The sequence below is a fragment of the Bidens hawaiensis genome, unplaced genomic scaffold, assembly GCF_021521415.1.
Source record: "Bidens hawaiensis isolate Kalapana, Puna unplaced genomic scaffold, B.hawaiensis_p1.1 tig00023423_1, whole genome shotgun sequence".
Lineage (NCBI taxonomy): Eukaryota > Viridiplantae > Streptophyta > Magnoliopsida > Asterales > Asteraceae > Bidens > Bidens hawaiensis.
The window spans coordinates 231347-252820 of NW_027493679.1; the positions used below are offsets into that span (position 1 = coordinate 231347).

The 21474-nt window shown below is 36.5% G+C and overlaps 2 pseudogenes across 2 annotated transcripts; both read left to right on the forward strand.

The window, feature by feature from the left end:
• The first annotated feature begins 1023 nt into the window (after window positions 1–1023).
• On the forward strand, window positions 1024–4740 carry LOC143567524 (SUN domain-containing protein 1-like; annotated as a pseudogene). Its single transcript, XR_013141431.1, has 2 exons — window positions 1024–1930; window positions 4338–4740. The product of XR_013141431.1 is annotated as an SUN domain-containing protein 1-like (transcript).
• A 2354-nt stretch (window positions 4741–7094) lies between these two features.
• LOC143567521 (transmembrane emp24 domain-containing protein p24beta3-like) lies at window positions 7095–11273 on the forward strand (annotated as a pseudogene). Its single transcript, XR_013141430.1, has 4 exons — window positions 7095–7363; window positions 9359–9544; window positions 10514–10621; window positions 10830–11273. The product of XR_013141430.1 is annotated as a transmembrane emp24 domain-containing protein p24beta3-like (transcript).
• Window positions 11274–21474: the final 10201 nt, after the last annotated feature.

A 21474-nucleotide genomic window follows, 5' to 3' on the forward strand; every position in this document is an offset into this window, starting at 1 on the left:
TTATCTAAAAAGTTGCGCACACATCTGAAAAGCTGGTATGTACGGTCTGAGAAAGGTGTGTGGTGATCCAAAACGACCCGTATAGGCTATACTAGTCGTAAAGAGGGTGTATGAGGATTATACGAGTAGTATAGGCTATACTACTCGTATGGATACAAGCAATGTCTCCTATAAGCCATACGACTCGTATAATAATTTGGCCAAACATCTTTTTCAAAAAGCTGGTAGTTGTCAGTGTACGGATATCTATACGACTCGTATAGGCTCTACGAGTCGTATAGAGGGTGTATGAATATTGAAGCAGGGTGTGTTATTAGCAGGTGCCAAAGGAAATATGACATTTCAGAATTCAGGAGTCAAATAAACATAAAATCATGTCTAAGTGCAGCCCATATAGACACAAGAAATGCAGTCAATAACCAAAATATGCACACCTGTCTTCGATAAATTAATAAGCATAACATATGTGAACTCGATAAAATAATACAATCATATCTACAAATTATCAAAGAAATTATTACATCAAATCAAAGTATTTTGTTTAATGCAGATAAGATCAAGAAACTGTAAACACACATAGTCACATATTAGCCTAATTTGAAAAAATCTGTTAAATCTCATCAACATATCCAAACAAACAATATCACATGTTCTGCTATCTAAGCACTTCGTAGTCAAAACATGATGTGTGATTTTGAATGCATCAACCATGAAGACATGTCCTCTTTTTCACTCAAATAATCTGTATCTTAACGAATTATAGATCTGGATCTCTGAATAGTTTAATTGAGACTCAAAACAAACGGGCCCAAAGTTTGTGAGAGCTAGGTTACAAAATGTTATTTTTTAATAATAAATTCACATGGTACCTGTAGAGAGCTAGTTTCCAAAGTCAGGGCTAAGTATAATAATGTTTATATTTAAACGTGGAACCAGTCAACATAAATAAAGGTAGTCCCATCTGCTCTTTACTCTCCTGGTTCTCCACATCTCCAATTCCCTCCAAAATCTTCACCACCGTCACACCACCGACAACAAACCCACTTCCGATAATGACAACACTACTAATCCAATCAAACCCACATCCGAAACCCTAAAATCCACCGAAACTCTTCAAACCAAAAATCCTAACACCAAATTACCAAAACTAATTAAAAGACACGTGGCTCCACCATTATCTTCCAGATCCCCATGGAAGACTGCTGCAAGTGTGCTTGTCAAGAACTTCGGCCTGCTGGTTATTCTACTGGGTTTGATTCAGATGGTACGGAGACTAGGGTTTACTCAGATTGGTGATTTGGGTTTGGATTCGGTTTCGGGTTACGAGCGGCGGATTGCGGAGGTGGAGAAGCTGTTGACGACCACCACGAAACTGATGCAGTTCCAGATTGATGTCGTGGATCGGAAGGTCGACGATCGGGTTTCGGATTTGAAAATTGAGTTAAGTAAACGAATTGAAGATGGACGTACCGAAGTTGATAATAAATTTAGCGAACTGGATCGAAAAATTGGGAGCATTGAGAGATTATTAAGTTCGACGGATTGGTTATCGAAAGACGAGTTTGATCGGTTTGTGGAGGAGTTTAAGGGGAAAAACGGGGAGTTGAAGTTGGATGAGATTCGGGTTTTGGCTAAGGAGATTGTTGAGAGGGAGATTGGGAAGCATGCTGCGGATGGGCTCGGTATAGTTGATTATGCGGTGGCGTCGGGTGGTGCGGTGGTGGTGAAGCATTCGGAGGCTTTTATTAGTGGGAGACGAGGTGGTGGGTAATTTAGTGGGAATGTGAGGAGTGATGCGGTGAAGATGCTGCAGCCGAGTTTTGGTCAACCTGGTGAATGTTTTCCTTTGAAAGGGGATAATGGGTTTGTGGAGATTAAGCTTAGGAGTGCGATTGTTCCGGAAGCTATTACTCTTGAACATGTTGCGGAGGTTTGTTTTTTTAGTTCTTACTGGTTTGTTTATTAGGGTGTTTTGTTTTTACTTGTTGTCTTTTCATTGTGGATAGATGTTTATTAGTTTATTTAGTTTTGACTAATCTCTTTAGTGGGTTGTGTTTGTTGCGTCTGACGCTACCAACTTGCAACGTTTTTAACTGAGATTTAGGAGATAATACGCAACCTGTTGGGTGTTGGAGGAATGGTATAGTTGTGTTTGGTGTTAGAGTCTTGTGCGGCTCTGCAATTGGTGGAGATGCTAGTGAACCTCGTCACTGAGTTCCAAGTGAAGACGAACCACTCGGTTTTTAAGTGGTATGACATGAAAACGGTATCTCTGCTTGTAGGTTTGTGGGAGACAACTTTAGAGGTCGTTGAAACGTTGAACAAGACGACTAAGGTTGTCCGATGCTAAATCCAACGTTGTTTCGTTAGGAGAGTGATGTGGTGGCCAGAAACTTTTTTTAAAAACAGGTAAAGAAAATGACAACTATTATGCCTGCAGAGGAAAATTCTGTCGTTTTTCAGTGGAGATTTTTCGCCTTATGGTGACAGTTGAGTCATCCAGAGGGCCACATTATTTTAAGCGGTGGTCAGATATGCGATATTGCAGAAGGGCGTTAGGTTCAAACAGCAACGTTTCAAATCACCACATGAAAACGACAAACTTTACCTCTGCAGGTTATCTACTTGTTCTTTTCTTCTTAACTTGTTTTTGAAAGAGACTTCCGGCCACTATGACTAGTTTCCCATTGAAACGGCGTTGGATCTAGCATGTAGCAAGGTAACTCTTTGGAAGTCACGCTCGGTCCGGCAAATCTGTACGATCGACCATCTTGTTCCAACTACTTTACTTTTGTTTCATGCAAAACCTACAAATACTAGAGACAATGTTTTCATGTCATTCCATTTGGTAACTGAGTGGTTTAGCAGTTTCTTGACTTGGAACTGAGTGTTGAGACTCACCTGTATCTCACATATTGCTGAGTTACGCAAGACATTCAGACAAAACCATAGTCACATAATTCGCTAAGTTGCCCACGATTTTCGATCTGGAACGTCCGTACCGGATCGCGGTAGGAACGTGTTTCGGGAACGCTCCAATTCGCGAATTCAACAATGAAATTAGCGTTCCGAAAAATTAATTGAGTCGTACCTATTAATATAGGGCACGCGAATTCGTAACCTGCAAAACACGTTTCGTTAACATCGATCGTGATTTGGATGGTCACTGTCTTTTAAAATTGTCACAGTCAAGAGGATTTGACATGAAATTGGGGCTTTGCCAGCTGATTTGTCACATATGATTAGTCGTTACTTGCCGATTTGTATGTAGAAATATATTTCCGGCTGAATTTTAGGTTAAATGAAGTGGGAGAGATGAAGATAGTGGGCACTGGCGGCTTAGATTTAGGTTAATTGACGTATATATCTTTTCATGTTTCTTCTTTTACTTATTTTTCTTTAGCAAAATGACAATTATCATCCTTGTAGTTATAGTTTTATTATAATTATTATAAACTTTTACATATTATTGCATCCAGATGTGGTACATATCCGTTTTTAATGGTTCATTGTACCACATTTTATGGTACATCGTACCAGAGCGAACCAAAATGAGCCTACCCCCTCTCGTACCGAATTTAAGTTACCTAGCGAATTGCGATCCCGTTCCACGTTCCCGTACCGGAGCGTACCATGAACTATGTGACTATGGACAAAACAATACAAACAGGTTGGCTCGACAAGTATATTATTTTAAATTGCAGAACTAAGTTTTTCTTACTTTAAAGTTACAAGCCAGTTGTTCTTATCTTTCGCTACAACTGTATGTTTGACATATATGTATGTAATCGATAGTCTAGTTTGTTCAAGTACTCAAAACCGTTTCAATCAAATGATAGATTTGTTTAGTCAGATTTGAAAAACTCAGACCTATTGCAATAGCCGGTCTAACGTTTTCAATTTCTGGTTAACCGCATAAGGCACCAAATAACATCAGAATCAACCGCAATGATATAATCTAGTTTTTAATTGGCTGCTCGGTTTCAGAATATTATCTAGCTAGGTCTTATTATTTAATTTTTATCGGTTTTATGATAAATGAACTAGATGAAACGCACCTAAAAGCACCTAACATTTGAAGGTATTTTAGAACTATTTGCATTCCTTTTCAATTATTTTTTGTGTGTTTTGGTTTAATATATTTTGTTAATGTTAATTTTACTTAGGAACTCAAACTTGTTTGATAGAAATTGACATTTTGTTTAGCTTGTATGTTATATGTAAACGATGTTCGTGTTTTGACTACTTATTATGTGTTTTATTTCTAACTTTTCTTGGTGATTAATGAAATACTTGTGGCTGTTGCTAATTTTACTTAATTAATTGTTATTGTACAGAGCGTGGCATTTGACCGGTCAACTGCTCCCAAAGACTGTAAGGTATGGGGATGGTCACGCAACGAGGAAGATACACAAAAGGAGCATTTGCTGACCGAGTTCACATACGACCTTGAAAAGAGCAGTTCACAAACGTTCAATGTGTTGGTAAACACGGAAGGCGTAAACCCAATCGTTATTGATACAGTCAGGCTGCAATTCATGTCAAATCATGGGAGCCCTTCGCATACTTGCATATATCGGATCAGGGTTCATGGTCATCAACCTGAAGTTTTATAAGTTGTCGGTTTTTTTTTATGCAGTTATTTGTAACTTAAATGTAGATTGTGTAGTGGCGATGTTGATGTTGACTAGACTGGTTGTTGTATGTTGCTGCTGAGATTTCAAAATTTGGCATCTATGTGATGGTTAATGTGTTTTAATCTAAGTTTTACTACAGCACTATTTATCTGGTATTTTATTGGGGTAAATTTATTATAGAATGAAGGATTGTGAAGTCAATAAGGTGAACTGTGAGGCTAAAGTTAAAATATAACTCATGTATATTGCTTTATACTAGTAAGCATTTTTATAGATTAAATTGGTTAAAATTTTATAGTATGGCATTTGGTGAAAACTTATATGAGAAGAATTAACAACGTAGTCCTGGAGTAGTAAAGAAACAAGTTGAGGAGTCATTTGGAACTCTAGAACCAAAAGTTTGCTACAAAAATATATTTAAACTTTAAAGTAGCCTTAGTTGAGTTTGTTACAGAAGAATATATTTAAAGTTGCCTAAGGCCTTAGTTTGAAATTGTTTGAATTAGGAATGAACACGGTATCGGTATCGAAAATGTACGGAGTGGTACGGTATGGTACCGAAGGCAAAAAAATCAATAAAATATCGGTATCGTATCGAACTGTACCGGTACTGTACTAATACCAATCTCGAAACCTCAAAGGGTGGGTACCAAAATAGTACTTAAAGTACCCGATTTAATACGGATATGTGGTATCATTTGTCTATCGAAGTTTGAATGTATTAATTTAACCGGGACATGTTACATGGATTGGTGAAAATTATTGATTTTGTTTTATGTCAATGGCTTTAATTAAATTATTATCTCAAACTTTAATTCGGTTATATAAATACAATATTTATTATTTCTCATTTTATAAGTTATTAAAGACACTTATATGAGATAAGTTTTAACTTATTCAAAAGAGTTAATTTTTTAAATGGTCAATTTAGATCACTGACGGGCCACCGACCAATCCGATTAAAAGAGTTTTTACTTGAGAAATTAGGTTCGGCTTCTTTAAAATATAATTCATTTCTTAAAAGTTAATAAGTTTTATACTGTAATTGTATTTAATGCATTGGTATTTTTAAATTTACTTATATTAGTATTAGCATTTAATTTGATTTAATTGAATAGTTATTTAAATCGTAAATATCTGCACTAATAGGAAGATATGAGTAGTAATTAGTAAACATAAAAACTCTTTTAAATTTGTAACCGATGCCAATGTAAATATTAAGTGTATCTTTTCATTTACTTATGCGTTAGTAAGCCCCAAGTCAAGTTTATCAAAGCTCAAACTCGAGCTTGGTCGTTTTAACTTTCAAGCTTTATTTTAAATCTCAATGTTCGTTATTATTTTATAAACCTTTTATAAAAATTCTAACAGTTTATGTATATATATATATATTATATTTATAACTCTTATATATAATACTTAGTAATTTTTCTTTTATAAATTTTATTATAATTATTAGGTGAATCTAACACATTAAAAATTTACATAAAATTAAAAATAATTACATGAATAACATGCTCGTTAAAACTTGCGAGTCTACTAAAACTCGATAAGTGAAACTCAAACTCCTACATGTTTATTAAACAAACATATTTTTAAGTTCGAGTTTTTAAAAACTTAACAATCAAAATAATTAAAAAATATATTATTAGTAACAGTATTTAATGCCAATGAGCTTTAACTCCAACTAACATGTGAAAGGAATTGACAATTTGGGTTGGAGACAGCAAGACCGAAGTTTGAATCTAACCTTAACTGTATTTACTGCAGTGAGCCTTCGTGCATAACTAGAGATGACGAGCTTAGGTTATGCAAGTGTTGTTTGCGATCGTAAGTGTAACACCATAGGTAAATCCTACATCAACCATGAACATGAGAGATTTTTGGTTCATAAGTAAATGGCCCGCCTCTTAAATCACCAACGCGTTTTGAGCTTAATGCTAGTGGACGAGAGAAGAGCTCCACAGTTAATCGTGCTAAGGTAAAAATAATACTACGATGGGTGACATTTTGGGAAGTTTCTACCGGGGCAACAAAAATAAACCCGTGAGTTTCTGGATGGGCCATCCATCGAGGACAAAGCGAACAATATTGGTGGTACGAGAGATGAGATGTTACAGTATGCATACGATGTTAGGTCGCCTTTTGCAATTAGGTTTCCCGGGTAATCGGACTTAATTTGTTGATCCAAAAAGTTAAAAAATTAAGAGTATTTAATTTATTTAATTCAAATAATAATAGTCGTACAACATTTAACATCACATCCGATGAAAGCATGCACAATTTAATAGCAATATAATCTGGACAGAGTGAGCCAACATAGTCCAAAATAATAACACTTGTGCCGCATTTACATTATACTCGTCTAGGAGCTAAAACAATATAGTATGGGCAGAGCGTATAAACTAGTAAAAGTTAGTCATAAAGAAGAGAAAAAAAAATAAATTTAAGATAACACCCTTTAATTCCTGAAACAAACTATTATTATTCTTCTTCACCAAACGGAAAACCGGTAGACGGAAACAACGATGAAAGCGTACGCAATATTAGGGCTTCTTCTTCTTTCAACGTTCACCGGCGACGTATCGGCGTTATCAGTGACGGTCAACGACGTTGAATGTGTATACGAATACGTACTCTACGAAGGCGATACGGTTTCCGGTAACTTCGTTGTCGTCGATCATGATATCTTCTGGAGCTCCGATCATCCAGGCATCGACTTTATTGTGAGTTTCTAGATCTATTTGGTTTAATTCAGATCGTGTGGTGTTTGTTGTTGAATTTGGATTAATTGACCTGGCTGTTTCATTTTAGGGCTTTTTTTATATGATTGTAATTGAATTGTAACCGATTTGACCTAATTCGGATTAGTTGTATCCGATTTGAGTTACCTGACGTAATTGTTTGATTTTAGGGCTTTGTTGAAAGGATTGGTTGTTGTTTTGGATAATTACGATTGTTTTTTCGTTGATCTGGTTCGGTATGTGAATTTGACGAAATTTGGATTAATTGAAACCGATTTTATTTATGATTGAATTTTCGTTGATCTGATTCGGTAGGTGGAATCGTGAGGTTTTATTGTCTGGAATTTGTGAATTTAAATGAATTCAGTGAGTAATTATCAGTTTTACCTGATTTGTTTGTTTAATTTGTGTCTGATTAGTACAATTTTATGATATGTTTCTTAATTTCATACTTTTATGCATATTAGGTTTTTGATTTTTTAGATATATATAATTGATTTTTAGTCTCTAGATTTATTTAGTTCAAATCGCGTGTTGTTTCTGTTCAAATTTGGATTAGTTGGAACCGATTTTAGTTAACTGACCTAATTGTTTGATCTTAATATTTGGTTGGATGATTATGATTGATTTTTTATTGATCTGGTTCGGTAGGTGGAATTTGATGGAATCATGAGGTTTTGTTATCTGGAATTTATGAATTTAAACGAATTTGTTTGTTTGATTTGTGTCTGATTAGTTTAGTTTTCATGCATATTAGGTTTTTGATTTTTGAAGTTAGCCCCAAACAATAATCGGACAGTCCTTTTGGATTAATTGGAACTGATACGACCTAATTGTTCTAATTTTAGGTCTTTGTTTAAAGGTTTGGTTGTTGTTTCGGATGATTATGATTGCTTTTTCGTTGATCTGATTCCGATTGATGATGTTTTGATGTCTGGATTTTGCGAATTTAAATGAATTTAGGGAATATTATAGAATTTATTTGATCTTTTTATCTAATTTGTGTCTGATTAGTTAAGTGTATATGATCTGTTTCATTTTATGCATGTTAGGTTTTTGATTTTTGAAGTTATCCCCAAATAATAGTGAGACAGATTTTTTGGATTAATTGGAACAGATTTGAACTAATTGTCTAATTTTAGGGCTTTGTTGAAAGGATTGGTTATTGTTTTAGATGATTATGATTGAATTTTCATTGATCTGGTTTGGCAGGTGAAGTTTGATGGATCCATGAGGTTTTATTGTTTGGAATTTGTGAATTTAGATTAATTTAGTGAATAGTGTATCAGTTTTATCTGATTTTTGTCTGATTAGTTCAATTTTATGATCTGTTTCTTAATTTAGTACTTTCATGAATATTAGGTTTTTGAATTTTGAAGTTATCCCCAAACAATAACCAGACAGACCTTTTGGGTTAATTGAAACCGATTTGACCTAATCATTTAACTCTCGGGCTTTATTGAAAGGATTAGTTGTTTTTTTTAGAAATTCGAGACGATTGAAGCAGGTGAACTTTCATGGATTCATGAGGTTTTATTTGTCTTGAATTTGTGAATTCAAACGAATTTGTTGAATATTACCGATTTTATAATTTGTGGCTGCTTAGTTCATTTAAAGGGTTTTGTTGAATAAATAGAAGTTAGATCTGTTATGACCTGTTCTTAATTTCATAAGCATATATAATTATGCATACTAGGTTTTTGAACTTTTAAGCCATCCCAAACAATAATCAGACAGACCTTTTGAATTTTATTTTATCCCCTCAATAACAATCTGATTCAGTATAGGTGTTTGAGTTATTTTAAGCTTGAAGTTGAAGGAAAAAAGATTATCATTCTATTATTTTTGTATTGTAAATTGATATATTATGATGTTTGTATTTACCTTCTACTTGAAAAAACAATAGTATGATTCTGATTCTTGTTTGACACAATTTAGTTTACACTTTATATGTATTGAGTTTTGCATTTGTTTCAGGTATCTTCTCCTGGAGGGAATGTAGTACAAACATTGAAAGGAACATCGGGTGAAAAGTTTGAGTTTAAGGCTCCACGAAGTGGAATGTACCAGTTTTGTTTCATAATCCTTACTCGACTCCAGAGACCGTCTCTTTCTACATACATGTCGGTCACATTCCCAATGAGCATGATCTAGCAAAAGATGGTTTGTTGAGTCTTTCTCTTTCTGAGTACAACTTGCTTAAATGTTGAAACCAGGGGACCGACACCTCAAAATACAAACTGGTGGAACTGAAACTGGTTCTGTTCCATACAGTACCGTGAAGTGGAAGTGAAAGAGTTTCTTTAACCCAAAATGATGTTTTCTAATGTTGAAAAATAATTATTTTTTATGACTGATTTAGTTTTAAACCTTACCAAACTGAACTAGAACCGTTTTTAGAAGAATATCAGAATTGAAAACCAAAATCGAAAACTAGTTTCTAAAAGCTACATAACCCATAAAAGCAGAATTGTCTGTTTGGACTGAATTTTGCACACCCTTATTCTCAGAGGTGGCAATTTCCGACACAACACGAAAATAATCAGGTTTTTGGTTGTCGTATCTAACCCATTTAAAAAGACGAGTTGTGTATGAATTGAGCTGTTTATTTAAACGGGTCTGCTCGAGTTGACCTGTTTATTAAGCAGGTCGTGTTCGGGTTGACCGGCTTAACCCGTTTAGTCAAACAGGTAGACTCATTAACCGTTTATGACCAGTGTAACCCATATTTTACAACCCACCAACTCGATTCACACATTTAGAACTTGATTGTTACCCACCAACCCGTTTAACATGTGTAGATAAATGAGTTAAACGGGCCTTGTCTGGGTTACCCAGTTTTAAGTGTGCGTGTTAGGACTGATTTCTTTGACACAAATGAAAGTATGGGTCATGCTTGAGTTGGATATTTCAATTCTCTAATCGCACCTCGTCAACACGCCAAGCCAACACTATTGAAACCCCCACTACCTAATCGAGCTACCATTTGTCATTGTTTTGTAAAGCTGCAAGTGTCTGTATTTTGTCAACTTTATTCATGTGTTTGTAATTCTATTTTGCACAGAATGCTTATTTGTAGATGGGAGAGTCATATCTTTTATGTTTTTAAGATTCTTTTTTGTTTATTTTCAGAGCATTTGGATCCTGTCAATGTGAAAATTGCTGAATTGAGGGAGGCATTGGAATCCGTTACTGCTGAACAAAAATACTTGAAAGCACGTGATGCTCGACATCGCCATAGTAAGCCTTTTTAACTGATCGTGCATATCGTATTTGGGTTTACCTGTTTAACTCGTTTAATAAATGGATCGTGCCCATGTTGTACTAAAAGTAAACAACTTGCCCATCAAACCCTTTTGAATTATTTCAAACTATATAATTGATAAGATCAACCCACTCACAACTTTGCATTTTGAGTAAGTTTGATTAACGCTGGTTGTTTGTGCAGCAAACGAGAGCACCCATAAACGATCTTTTACACAATTGGGGAGTACATTTTGCTGGTGGTTGCAAGCGGGCTGCAAGTGGTTTACATACGTAGACTGTTTAGCAAGTCAGTTGCATACAACAGGGTCTGAGGTAACACCAACTCTTGCCCCGTGTCGTTCTTATAGAGTAGAACTCGGGAAACATGTTCTAACAGTTTATGTTGGTTCATTGTGATGTCATTTAGAGCTTTTTACTGTTGCAACTTATTTAAAGATTTGAGTTATTAGCTGTATTTTACATTATAAGTTATTCAAAGAAAGGCTTAATGGACGGTTTTCATTTACGATCTTGTCACATGTGATGATTATCATTTACGGTTTGGTGATAAGTGTTAAAAAGGGTTTTCATTGTTTTATTCACCAGATGATAACATTTTCAAGTTTTTTCACGTATATTCTTTTTGTCATGCTAAAAAGTTGGCTTAGATTTTAAGGGTTTGGATCAAATACAAATGAAATTAACGTGCTAAATGCGAGAATCATCATCATCATCATCATCATCGTACTCAGTATATCCCACCAATAGCAAAGCTATGGTAGGGTCTGAGGAGGGTAAAATATAGATAGCCTTACCTCTACCCCACAGGGATAGAGAGGCTGCTTCCGGTGAGACCCCCGGCTCGATAGTAGTTTTGCATCAAGCCTTGGACATAAGGCACATAACACTCAATCATCCGGACACCGGCTGATTGGTGCATGTACCATTGTCTTTCGGCTATCAGCGCCACCACATGATGCCTGATTAACCTTCCGTCACTTTTAACGTTATTTTAACGAGATTAGTAAAATAACGTCAAAATTAGTGCAATTTCACTTTTGTCCACCTGAGGGTTCAGTGGTTCACACATATACATTAAATGCGAGAATCAAGTAGAGTAATTATATATGCAAGTAGAGTAAGTAGAGTAATTATGTAATTATTATATGATAATTACTCTATGATGTAATTACATAAATCATATAATAATTACATAATTACTCTACTTGTATATATAATTACTCTACTTGATTATCAGGTTTAGCACGTTAATTTTATTTGTACGTTAACCTTCCCATAGATTTTAAACCTAGCTGGCTCGTCTCAGATTATAAACCTAGCTGAAAACCTGACCTTAGCTCAGTTTCTTAAAAAAATTGGCTCAGCTTGGCTCTGGCTCGGTTTCCGTTCGGTTAGATTGATTGAACTTAGAAGAAATGAATTGTCTAGATTTAAATTGAACGAAATAATGGGGAGTCTGCTCAAAAGATTGATGGCTCTAACGAGTGAGCTAACTTGGCTCAAGCTCAGCTGGTAAACTAATCATCTGGATCCTATGCTAATATTGAATCAACATGCAACTTGTGTGCAAGTAATACCCTAGTTAATTCATTGATCAAAAACTTCGTTTTGAGTTGCGTCAAAAGAACAATAATGAATTAACGTTGTTTAGTTGAAAGTAATAAAACTTAAGAGCACGAGAAATCGAAATTGTCGCAATTTTATTGGTCTCAGAATAATGTTACAACTAAGGTTACAATTTAATTTTGCATTTGACGATCCATATAAATATTTTTCAAAATTAGCCACCAACACTTAGATTTTGTAACCTTACTGTAGTTCATCGTTTCTAAATATGAACTCTGTAAATGCATTATGCATACATTGTTTTCTTGACTATAGTGTCGCTTCATATTTAAACCTTATCTTGGCTATTGGTTACTTATCATAAATTTAAGTATTACATCATAGAGATTCTTTATTATGTTCATACTCCTTTCAAGACACTCGAATTCTTTTGTCTTGCTAGAGCATCTTTGGTATTTAGGCAATCAATATATATTTAACTATTGTGCATAATGTTTGATTAGCTAAGATATTTTAGGAATATAGATTCATTGCCCTTGATGGACATTATCAACCAAAAAGGTAAAGGTACGAAACATTAACAGTTCAAGCATACGAGGGGAGGAAACGGTAAATTTATTTCCTAATATTTTTACTAAATAAAAAGACCTTAAATATTCATATACACATGTGACAAATAAAAACACAAAACATGTGGTATAGCAAACTTCCAAGAATACGGAAACACATACCTAACATTATTATCTATTTTTTTTGAATGATAAACTTCATTCACCAAAACAAAATATGCAAGTTCTTAAATCAAGGACCGCATGCAAAACCAAAAATTACATTAAAATATAAGAGGAATCGTACCAATCCTTCCATTCTATACATTTGAAGTTAGATCTATTTTTAATCCAAAAAAGCGAACTAGCTTTAATCTTCGTGATAACATCCACCACTTTAGCGTTCTTCCTTTGAAAAACTATCTCATTTCTAGCAATCCAAATACACCATAAAGTTGTTAACACAATCCCGTGAACCGTCCTCGTCTCATGTTTTTGCATCTTCAAACCTTTTGCTAAAGAGAGTAAATCCCAAACCTCAAACATATATAGAGGAGGTAACCTACACCTGTACACCATCTCGCAACCCGATCTCACACCTCCAATGCAAAAATGCAAGCAGTAAGTAAATGGGCTGATGATTCCGTAGAATCGCCACACAACGGACAATTTATATCTTGTAAAATAACATATCTCTTCGTCAATTCTGCCATAGTTTGGAGTCTATCTAATTCCGCTCGCCAAGCCAAAACATTGCACGTCAAAGGATCCATCCGTTCCATCTCATTTTATAAAAATCGCTATAATTCCGAGCCGAAATAAATAATTGTTTAACCGCATATACCGTAAATTTAGTTGGGCCACCACCTACCCATTTCCACAAATCCACTCTCTGAGCCCAAACGTAATCATGGACCTGCTCCAAAAGCCCAAAAAGTTCTCCAACCTCCTCAGTTGTCGTCGGCTCTCTTTTCCAATTCCATTTCAAATTTTTAACGGTGCTTCCAAGGGTGATTCTGCTTTCAACCATACAATCTTTACATTTTTCTAATCTAAATAGATTAGGACATGATTATCGAAGAGGCGTTTCCCTAATTCACAAATCGCACCAGAACCTTATAGACTTGCCATCTCCAACCGAACCATAGAAAAAAGAATTCAGCTTCTTACCATCCGAAGTGCATATTTCACCCACCTTCACAATCTCGTTCCAACATTCAGAAGAATTAGAGGCGAGAGGAAGCGACAACTAGTTGCTTTTACTCCTGCGACATTCTACAATGACCAACTTCCACAAATTGTTTGCTTCTTTCTTGAATCTCCAACGCCATTTAAGAAGCAAAGCTTCGTTAATTTCTTCAGACGGTTAATTCCCAAACCACCCGCCTTTTTGGATCTCGCAACTCTATCCCACGCAACCCAATTAATTTTTTTTATCTTCACTCGTACCAACCCAAAGAAACCTCCTCATAATACGTTCTAATTTATTAAAAAGTGAGAAATAATATATGGGGGGATTTTCCAACACTAATCTAATGAGTGTAACCCTCCCCCCAATAGACAACTGTTTGGATTTCCAAGTCTCTAGACGCATCTCCATCACATTAATCACTGGCACCCAATTGGTGATGCGATTCATGTTCGCACCAACTTTTATACCGAGATAATTAAAAGGAACATGACCTCTTCAACATCCCAACATACCAACCATATTTTCCACCTCGGCGTCAGTCGTCCCTATACCAAAAAGATTAGATTTATGAAGATTGATTCATAGCCCCGAACATAAGTTAAAAACCCGAAGAATTCTAGAGGTCTTCTCCAAGTTTTCTCTCGAACATTCCCCCAAGATAAGCACGTCACCCGCATAAAAAAATGAGTAATATCTTGTTCATTCTCCGAAAGTTGAAGTCCCTAAATCTCACCAACCGACTTTGCTTTTTTTAGAACCCATGAAAGTGCTTCCATGACAATCAAGAAGAGAAACGGGGAAATCGGGTCTCCTTGTCGGAGGCCTTTCTCACACTTGAACTCAAAATTCGGTGAACCATTTACTAGAACCGTCGATCGAGCCGACTCCAAAATCCCTCTAATCCATATAACCCATCGATCCGGAAAACCCATTTGCAACATTATGGATAAAAGAAAGTTCCAATTCACATTATCGTATGCTTTCTCAAAGTTAATCTTCAATAAAAATGCTTTTTTGTCATTCTCTTAAAACATCCCAAAAGCTCGTTCACAATCAAAGGCCCATCCAAAATGAAATGATCACAAAAAACGGCGATTGATTCTCCGAGATCAAGAACCCCAAAACCCTTTTTAGATGATTAGCAAGGACCTTAGAGATCACTTTACTAATAATCCCTATAAGGGTAATATGTCTATAATGTTTGAGACCCAAATGGGTGTAAACTTTAGGAATCAAAGTTATAAAATCCGACCCACAACCAAAACTAATCAAACACATCCATGAAAGTCGGAGAAAATATTGAAGAAGTCATCCTAAAAGAAACTCCAAAATCTCTTCACGAACTTTAAATTAAAACCATCCGGCCCAGGGGCCTTGTTTGCCCCACAAGCAAAAACTGCATCCTTAATCTCTTTTCTAGAAAAAGGCTTAATCAGACTCTACTTATGCTCCATTGGCACCTTATTAATACATCACTTCCAATGGCGGCCGCACTTTAAACTTTTCTTTGGTGACAAAGTTGGTGCAATATTGGCACCTTATACTCCATTGGTGACAAAGTTGGTGCGAGATTGGCAAATTTCGATTACATGATTGCAGACTCGATTGCTCATGAAAGGGTACAATTAATTATGTAAGTCATGAATTTTATTTCAATTAATATTCGTGGGCTTGGGGTTGTTGGAAAGGCGGGTTGGATAAAGAGAATTAAGTTGGATTTTGGAGCTTCATTCTTGTCGCTCCAAGAGACCATGTGTTTGGATCCTACAGTAGAGGTGTTAACTGAATTTTGGGGTGATTTCTGGGTTTGAGTTTGATTGGGTCAACGCGGAGGGTAGATCAGGGGGTGGTCAGTATGTGGGATTCAAAGGTGTTTTAGAAGGATTGTTCGATTAAGCATGATAATTTTTTGGTTACTTCCGGCTGGCTTCAAGATGGGAACCACATATTAAACATAATGATTGTTTATGCTCCTGAGAATAATACAGTTAAAAGGGTTCTATGGCATGAGATTATTTAGGTGATTCAATTGGGGCAGGGGTGGTGGGTTGTTTTGGGGGATTTTAATTCTGTTCACTTTCCCGAAGATAGAAAAAAAATACTATGTTTGATCTGGTGGGGGCCATGAATTTTAATGATTGTCGGGTCCCTTGATTTCAGCCGGATCTTACTTAATCATGTCATAACTCACACAGATTGATGTGTTGACAAGGGAGTTAATGACGGGTTGCTATATTTAGAAAGATATCCGTTTGTTAAAGGCGGAATCAATAACAAACATACGGTTGCTTAATAAGTATTCAATGATAACCAACACAAACAAGATTCACTCAAAAGATTTCCATTTATATAACATTCATCATACAAATAGGATAAACGATTTAGGGTTTCTTGAAGGAGGGTTTATCCGTACAAAGACAGCCGTCACACACAATATTTTATCTTAATAAATGTGTATGTCTGCCTTTGTCCGTGTGTTGTGTGTGTCCTTTGGCGGCGTGCCCTAAAACATTCTATTTATAGGTCTGCCAACCTAGGACAGCTGTCATTCCTTCTAGAAACCCCAAACGTAAATACATATTCAAATTACATAATCAGAAAATATTCTAAGTGTAAAACAAGTCTTCTGGGTAGGCTCTGGATAAGTAAACTTCTCCGAGTAGACTGTGTGCTCTGCCTGCCTTAGACTTGGTAACATAGAAGTGTGCTCGGGATCAGTTTCCGGGTAGACTTTACATGAAGAGTATTTTACCAAGTAAAATACTCACCGGGTAGACTTCAGTCTTCTTGACTTTGCCAGACTTTGCCCTACAAACCCTTACGAGCAACCTTGTTCTTCGATGGTCCATTTCAACTCTTTGCTATAATATAACTTATTAGCAAAGTGTACTCGGGAGTACTGTTCCTTGCTTGAGTTGAACCTTGCCCGATGTTACTTAGAGATATTCCATTTATACATCAAGCTTGCTCGGACCATAATTATTAAAGAATACCTTGCCCGGTCTTCCAATCACTTGGCTTCATGGACTTGGTTAGCCAAAAGCTTACTCGGGAGTGAACTCTACTTGGCTATGAAGAACAGACTTGCTTGACAAAGTGAACCTTGCCCGGATCTACATAAACTAGTGAACCTTGCCCGGCAACACACTAATTTGCAAACCCTGCTCGGATATCCACTAAAGAAGACTACTTGAAGTAAACCTTGCCCGATAGACAAAATATCGTACCCGGCTAAGTAAAAGCTTGCTCGGAAGTCTAAGGTGTGCCCAGATCCATACTTAGCGAATTCTGAGGAGGTTGAGAAGATTCCAATCTTCCATGTACTTCATTTTGGTCAAATCTTTGAGTCAACAATCTTCCCCTTAGGTCAATTGTTTGACTCAACAGTCTCCCCCTAGATTGGAACACCTCAGCTGACCCAAAACATTTCTACAGTTACTTACACTTAGTCAAAATACACATCAAATCAAAAGTCAAATTACATATTCAAATAACATAAACAAATTACATATTCAAAAACTGTCCGAAGACATTACAAAAGAAAGCCTATTCTAGGAATTTTGTCTTTTCCATTCATTGTAGGCAGCTTGTCTTCTCATTGCTATTACAGATGCAGCTATTTCCCTAAAGATATTGAGAATTTGGTAGTGAATGTGCCCTGCTGGGATCACCAAATCTCTTATATCCATCAAGTCTTCATTATACAAGTAGGTCAAATCTGCATCTTTGTTGATTATAGCCAGAACTTTTCCATCAGAATTTTTCAGTACATAGTGACCTGCATTTTCTTTGTAAAAAAGTTCAGCAATGATACCATTCCTTTGCACTGTGTAGTTGGGCCGTGTCATTCTTCTTTCAAGACTTATGCATGTGTTCATATTTGATAGGGGATTCCTATCTTTGACATTCATCACAAAGTCTCTTTCAGCAATGTCCATTCTCTTACAATTTTTCTGTCCTCTTTAACTTGTGAAGCTGGATCATTCTCCAGCTTCTCTTTTCTTTTAAGAATGGGAACCCCTTCTCAGCTTCATCCAGTAAAAATTTTGACAGATTATTCATCTGCCTTCCAGCCATCCTACTTATGTTTCGGTAATCATACAAGTTGAGTCTGGCCATTCTTTCTAGTTGTTTCTGAGTGTATTCATAGAAATCACTTCTCACAACTATGTCTCTTAACGATCGGCCTTCCATAATCACTTTCAAAGACTCAGTAACAGAATCAAAGTACAGTTCTCTAGGAAGATCCACATCAGATTGTGGTCTTGTTCTTTGTTGTGCAGAACTGCTTGATTCACCTCTTCCTCCTTGACCTCTTCAACCTTGTGGAAATCTTCTTGAAATTGGAGGCCTGAAAGGAATAGACTTCTTTGGTTTCCTAGTCCTTAAGTTGAAAAACTTTATGTAGACGTCCTCTACCATTTCAGTTGGAAGATTGGCAAGGTTAACAACATCTACTCCATGTTCTTTAAGTTCTAGTAACATTTTTGTCATTCCAGGAGTTTTTGCCAACCCAGCTGGCACAAATCTTCCATCTGCATAGTATCTTGGGTTCTCACCTTCTCTTAAAGCTTTTTCCCATTCAGTCTTTTGAAGATAGAAAAGGTTTTTCAGATCCTCCTTTTCCAAGACATTAAAGTCTGCTTCACTCATTCCTCTTTGATTGATCATTATGTTCCTCAGAATGTTGATCATCTCTTCATTCTCCCAAGGAACAAATGGTTCATCCTCAGGTTCAGGCTTTACTTCTTGAGGAGTAGGGGTTTCAACTGACCTGACTTGTTCTTTTGTCTTCTCCCTCAAAGTTTGAATTCTTCTTTTCTTAGCATGGGGTTCATCAGTTTCTTCAGCCTGTTTGGTAGGCCTTTCAGTTTGAGCTCTTTTCAGCTTTTCTTTTCTCTTCAATTTATTATACTGGTCTACCACTGATTCTCTTGACAGATGCTCAACAATTTCAAGCTTCATACCTCTCTCCAGCAGGTATCCACACATTCCTCCAAACTTTTTCTTCAAAGTTTATGTCTTTTCAAGTTTCTCATTTTCTTTTACACACTTTTCAATGACCTTTTCTCTTTCACTGTTATACAAATCTTGAAGTTGGTCAAAGTTAAAGTGAGACATATCCTTTTCTGAATAGTTATGCCTTCTGAGATAATCTCTGTATTTCTGGGCATCTCTATTCTTTTGTTGCATAAGCTTCTTGATAGTATCATTTTCTTTTTCTAATCTCTGCTTCAATTCATCATCATTCATAGCAGCCAAAGTTTCAAAGCTTATACCGAATCTACTTAACTTTATAACTAATGGATTTTTCCTTTTAGCTTCCAACACGCTCAGCTCAATGTTTGCCCTATGTTCCTCAGTCATTGTGACTTGAGGGGACACAACACTAGCAGCTTCACCTCCTTTCCCTTGATCATTCTCAGGGTCATCATCATCATCATCAGAATCCTCAGACTCATCCTCTCATTCAGTCAAGTCATTCATTGCATCAATCTTTGGTTCATCAGAAGGTGGATGATCTGGTTCACTTCTGTTTGGCACATCAGGGACACCTTGAACTCTTTCACCTGGTTGCAAGGTTTGTAGTGGGACAACCCTTATAGGACTAGCTTCATCTTCTTGTGTTTCAACAAAATACTTGTTCTTATCATCCCACTTGCCCCTCTTAGCAGCTCTTTCATGATCAGACTGCTCATATGTCCTCTTTCTCCTCATGTAGGTCTTGGCAAACCTATTGACTTTTTCAGCAAATTCTTCATGAAGTTTAGAAAGTCTTTCTCTTTTCTGGTTAAGTGTTTCATGAGGCTCAGGAACATTCACCCTTTCTGACCAGCTGTCAGTAGGATTCTTCTTCAGATCTTCTTTTACTTGCTCAGTCCATTTCTTGGCAACCATTAAAGCAATGGACTCACCAATTTCTTCTTCAATAATCAGACCAGTATTCAGATTGGTTGGTTCAACTGTTTCTGATTGTTGACTTTCAGGTTGAAACTTGCTAACCACCATAGCCAATGATTTTTCAGCTTCCTCTTGCTCTCTCAGCTTAATCAAGGCTTCAATTACTTCTTGATCAGCCACATCATCAGAAATTTCTTTTGCAAGTTTGGCTTGTTTGATCAAGATCTCCTGTTCTGCAATTTCTTCAGGAGTCATGGACTGGGCTAGAATTTCCCTATCCCTTGTTTCTCTTAAGATGTTCTCTTGTTCTCTCAAGGCATTAGCATCAACAGTATCATCATCTGTAAACAACACATCTTTTTCTGAATATGCGTTAACAGGCTCTTCTACACTGACTTTTGCCTTGCCTTTCTCAATCCTCCTCCTTACATCATCTTCATCCTCTGACTGTACATAGTCATCAATCTCCTTTTCTAATGCTTCTAACTCAGGATCATACTCTGCCCTCTTGGAGCTTTCTAGTTGTTCAGTTTGAGTGATGGGCTCCTCAACAGTAGTATCTCCTTCATTTAATACTTCAGTTGTTTCAACTCCAATCTGCATGTCAGTTAAGACATCAGTAGCCATATCAGTTGCAGCTACATTCTCTACACTCTTCTCAACATTTATCATTTCAGTCTCATTTTCTCTCTCAACATTCTCCTCATCAATTCTTTCTTCATTGTAATCATAATCTTGTTCATCAACATCTGATCTGTCACCATCATATTCATCATCATCAATCCTCCTCTCTTCACTACTTTCCTCTCCATCATCATAATCAATCATAATCAACTTCAAACTATTAGCAGTCTTCACAACTGTTGCAGTATCTTTAATATTCACACCTGAGACAGTTGGCATAGATTCATTCTCCCCCTGTTTTGGGGCAGCTGAGGTCTTCTCAACCTCCTGCACCAGGGCTTGAATTCTAAAGTATGCATGTACCACTTCTCTAACAGCATCACATTTTCATTTGTCACCTCCTCATTTCTTTTTCTCAATTCAGCATTCTCCAACATTAAGTCCAAATTTCTCTGGAACAGGTCTGTGTTAGTGAGTGGTGTTGTGGGTGGTGATGTAGAAAAAGGTTCAAAATCAGGTTGTTCTGTGGTGTGAGTTTGGAAAATGGATGGTGGTGGTGATTGTGTATGAGGTGGGCTAAAAATTAATGGATCAGAATGACTTGGGCTAAACTGTGGTGGTGTTTGTTGTGTTGGGGATGTATGTGTTGATACTTCTGGTTGGCTTATGGTTAGGGTTTGAGGTGGTGTGTGAGTGATTTGGTGTGGTGGATTTTGTGGTGGTGATGGAACATTGGGTTGGTCAATGTGTGGTGGGGACTGTGGTGGTGTTGGAATAGGTTGTTCTGTATGCTCAAGTTGCTCCCCCTGATCAGGTGCAACAATGTCTATAGCTACTCCAGCTCCTCCATCATCTCCATCAACATTATCATCTCCATCATCAGAGTCATCATCATCACTCTCAACATCATCAACTTCTTCCTCCTCTGAGCTTAACTCAGGCACTGGCATTATCTCTAAGTCATGGTTTAACAACCATGGCAGAATCTCAAAAGG